Source organism: Glycine soja, chromosome 10 (genome assembly GCF_004193775.1).
Source record: "Glycine soja cultivar W05 chromosome 10, ASM419377v2, whole genome shotgun sequence".
Classification (NCBI taxonomy): Eukaryota; Viridiplantae; Streptophyta; class Magnoliopsida; order Fabales; family Fabaceae; genus Glycine; species Glycine soja.
In genome coordinates, this window is record NC_041011.1 from 5,561,660 (window position 1) to 5,566,676 (window position 5,017).

Sequence of the window (5,017 nt, forward strand, 5' to 3'; positions counted from 1 at the left end):
TTATTATTAAGTTTTAATATGTAACGATAAAATTGATAATAAATTATATTTTTTAAAATCAATTTTTCATTAAATTTCACCTTTTGGACAAATTGACAATCTTCAACTCCACCCAACTTTGTTTTATAAAAGCAAAATTTTACGGCAGCTGGTTGAGAATTACAATAATTTATTTAAGGTATTATAAAAATAATTTAATTAATTAAATGTAATATATATATATATATATATAATTAAGGAATCAATCAAAATTTAAAAAATAAAAAATTAAATATTTCTATTTTAAAACAAGAGATTAAAATTATAGATTTAATAAAATAGGATTAACGCGAAATTGAAATTATAATTATATACTAAAGTTTCAATTGCATGTGCTAGATGAATACTTACATTCCTTTGGTACTCTATTTTATAAACTTATAGAAGCAACTCCAATTCTCTATAGTTTCTCGTTTAATTTGAGTTCTATTATGATATTTCTATGGCCTATTCATATCAATATCATCAACAATTACAGACATTGAGCAAATTATATATTCAAATGTTATGCTAAGGAAATCGATTTCAGAATCCAGGGTGGTCTCCCTCTTCAACTAATTAGCCTCTCTGATTGATGCACTTGATAGGCTTTTGTGAGGCTTCAATTATTTCTGCAATTTCTTTTGTGATGACAAGAAGAAGAAAGAGTATATATATATATATATATATTTATGAAATATTTTAATGATGAACAATTACTTAATTATATATGCCCACATGAAGATACTGTCTCATCTCGTATGGTACTTAGTTTTCTATTTTGATTTTTTTAATTTATTAAACTGCAGATCAATTTACATACCAATCAATATAGCTGCTAGCTAGGCATTGGATTCTTGAATACTATACGTCGTGACAATCCATAAACAGGACAGCCACCAATGCAATCACATGATTGTGTTTTGTTACGACAAATATATACCATGTGGCTCTCTAATAAAAGACAAAATTTCTTAGTAAATAATCATATTTAATTTGACGCTTCTTGTGTTCACGTACGTAAAAAAAAAAAAAAAAAAAGTTGACTTAGGGTTCTTTCAATGTATACCCCTCTCCTTATATATAAATAATACGGCATGACAATATTTAGTGAATATTATACACATGATGATACCGAATAATAAGATAATTTTTGGTAGTAAATGACATGACACAGTACCCGGCTTTCTTTCACCTTTTACTGACAGATTCTTCAAAAAAGTGTGACTAATGGCAATTCAAAATTCATTAATTTATGCTTCTTAATAATCAATCATTTCATAGTACACATGCCAAAAAGAAAATCAATCAAACAAAGTGATAAGGAAATACTGCTACTAATTGTTTTCCATTTCAGTCACGAATTAATATAGAGCTTTTACTACCATTATCAGATATATATCCCCTGCTTTAAACGAACGAGTATAAACTGCAGAAAGACCATGTTCATTGGAACTCCTCATAAAAAATATTACCTAAGTTTCCCACAGAATCCCTTCTCTTCACTCAATGGATGGTTCAACAAGCATCCTCTATAGTGCTTGTCATTTTCTCAGATCACACACAATTTCTTTCCCCAAGGATTAGAATCTGGTTCCACTTTTGGTGGAGAATCTACTTACCAAAAAGTAACCTTAATTTATGTTTTTATCTCATCGTAGTCATAGCATTTAATTGCATCCTCTAGTTATATATGTTCTTATCCTACACTCAAAGTTCAAGTCCGTGTGCAACATATACACTTACTCACACAAACCTCGTTCCAAATTCACAACAATAAAAGAGTGTTTGTTAATTTGTTTGATCTATACACAATAACAAAACACAACCCTCTTACCACACACCATGTTATCATTGGCTTTCATACACCATGTTATCACAGGTCGTTGGTTCATGATCTTTGCATCATGTCTTATCATGGCAGTTTCAGGAGCAACCTACATGTTTGGTTTGTACTCAAACGAGGTCAAAGCCTCTTTAGGGTATGACCAATCAACCCTCAACTTGATAAGCTTCTTCAAGGACCTTGGTGCAAACCTTGGAATTTTTTCAGGGTTAATCAATGAGATAAGCCCTCCATGGGTGATCCTAGCCATGGGAGCCACCATGAACTTCATTGGCTACTTCATGATATGGCTCTCGGTCACCTCACGCATTGCCAAACCCCAAGTGTGGCAAATGTGTCTCTATTTTTACATTGGTGCAAATTCTCAGTCTTTTGCCAACACTGGTGCTTTGGTTAACTGTGTCAAGAGCTTCCCTAGAAGCCGTGGAAGTGTCATTGGTCTTCTTAAGGGTTATGTGGGTCTAAGTGGTGCTATTTTCACTCAGTTTTACCATGCTTTCTATGGTGATGACTCTAAGGCTCTTATTTTTCTCATTGGGTGGCTTCCTGCTGCTATTTCCTTCATTTTTCTTCCAACGGTTAGGGTGTTGAGTATCACCCCACAACCAAAAGAGATTAAGGTTTTTTACCAACTTCTTTATATCTCACTTGGGGTTGCAGGGTTCTAATGGTGTTGATTGTTGTACAAAACAAGTTGAGTTTCACAAGGGTGGAGTTCATAGTGGATGGCATGGTGGTTCTTTTATTACTTCTTCTCCCACTTGGTATCGTGTTTAAAGAAGAATTCAAAATTTGGAAGAACCAAAACCAAAACTTCACTGATGCTGCTGCTTCAGTTGTTGAATTGTCACAGCCAGAAGAAGCACCATCTCATTCAGAAAGGAAAAACAACAACTCATGCTTGAAGAACGTTTTCAAGCCTCCAAAAAGGGGTGAGGACTACACCATCTTCCAAGCTCTCTTCAGCATTGACATGTTAATTCTGTTCATTGCAACAGTTTTTGGTGTTGGTGGAACACTAACAGCACTTGACAATTTAGGACAGATTGGGAACTCATTAGGGTACCCCAAAAAGAGCCTCACAACTTTTGTGTCCCTTGTGAGCATATGGAACTATTTGGGAAGAGCATCTTCGGGCTTTGTTTCTGAGTACTTATTGACCAAATACAAGTTCCCTCGTCCCTTGTTGCTCACTCTAGTCATGCTTCTATCTTGTGTTGGCCACATTCTAATAGCCTTTGGTATTCCAAACTCTCTTTACTTCTCCTCAGTGATTATCGGGTTTTGCTTTGGGGCCATATGGCCGTTAATGTTTGCCATCATATCTGAAATATTTGGCCTCAAATACTACTCCACTTTGTACAATTTTGGGGCAGTGGCAAGCCCTGTTGGCTCTTACATTCTCAATGTGAGAGTGACCGGTTATTTGTATGATAAAGAGGCTTTGAAGCAATTGGGGGTGAAGGGACTCATAAGGCAAAAGGGGAAGGACTTAACTTGTGTGGGAGTGCAATGCTATAGGATGGCTTTTCTCATAATCACTGCTTCAACTTTGGTTGGTTGTGTTGTTTCTTTTATTCTTGTGTTGAGGACTAGAAATTTTTACAAAGGTGACATTTATGAGAAGTTCAGAGTTGTTGAACTAGACACAGGAGAAAGTCTTCCAACTTTTGGCAGCACTGGCACCACCACTACCACCACAAACCGCACTGAAGAACCAGATAAAATCAATAGGAAATAATAATGTATGCTTGGTTTAACTTGTTTGGTTTGAGTAAAAAAAAAAATATCCTCTTACAAGGTTTGTCTATAAACAATCATGCAATTATTTTTGCATCAACGATGTTGAACTCTGTATATCAAAGTTTAGTTATATATTTTTATTTCTTATCTTAGTCAATAGTCTCAAATTTAAACTTTAAAAATACAACTACATAAATGTTCCTAATAATTATTTCTGACTTGTACAGTGTTACCTTCATTAAAATAAATAATTGTGGTATGTAAAAAAAAACATGATATTTCAACATTTGTTTATTCGAGATCAAGTAATTATGTTCCGGTATAATTTCCCACTAATTATCATCCCCAGCCCCTTTTCTACCGCTTGTTTTCCTTTGAACTTTGTCACAACCCTGACAAGATCTGTCACCATTGGACAGATATTTAGATTGAGATTTGTTTATTCTCGTTTTGTTTTTTATTTAGCTTTGGGTTGGGATTTGTAAATCAACCCCGTGAATTTGAGTTGGACATTTTTCAGTTTATAGGTCAACAACTTGCCTTATTTGTTTATTTTTAATAATAGTAGAGATTTTCGGTCTTTTTTGGTTGACATTTTTTTAGAGTTTATGTCCTTCACAAATTGTTTAATCAGTAAAGGATAAAAAAAGTGACAGATACTGTAGGATATTACCACGTAACAGCAATTGCAACAAACAAGTAGTGATTGGAATAATAATTCTCTGTATTCAACTTTTAATGCTACAGTACACAGAGACTGAAATCAAGTATATAATAGTAAATGACTAAGACAGAAATATGAATTCTAGTCCATTTCGGGAAAAACTAGTGTAATATTAGCAAAAAGGTGATAAAAGCATAAGAGACCTTGTAGAGAGAGAGATAGAGACTATCAGAGAATGAAAAGGTAATTGACATCACATGCTGCCCTCCTTCCTTTATCACACATAGTCTTCAACATATTTTCTGTTATGTTTTCTCTCTCTATTTCCTCTTCTCACTACCTGATTGTCTGGATCAATAGCCACTTGTCCCCTTCCTTTAACTGAATCTGTTAGGCCAGGTGTCATTTCACATGTGGCATTCTCTGTCATAACATTACTTCCCCCATTGAAAACAACCTTGTCCTCAAGGTTGAGAGAAGGGTACGCATGGTGCAAAGGCACCCAGTCTTTCCAAGTAGCCTCTGAACCAGGAAGACCTTCCCAATGGACTAAAACTTGTGGAACATGTTGATTATTTCGAAGCAAAATTCGAAATTGCAGAATTGACTTGGGAATCAGCAAAGGACCGTTTTCATTGGTGAGTAGAGGCAAAGGCATATACTGAGTGTCATGGACTCCCTTGCAAGGCTTCAAAAGTGAAATATGAAATACGGGATGAATTTTAGCTGAAGGAGGCAACATTAGT

At 34.7% G+C, this 5,017-nt stretch overlaps 1 pseudogene; it reads left to right on the forward strand.

Annotated features, from left to right (window-relative positions):
- The first annotated feature begins 1,382 nt into the window (after nucleotides 1-1,382).
- Nucleotides 1,383-3,759, forward strand: LOC114370280 (annotated as a pseudogene).
- Nucleotides 3,760-5,017: the final 1,258 nt, after the last annotated feature.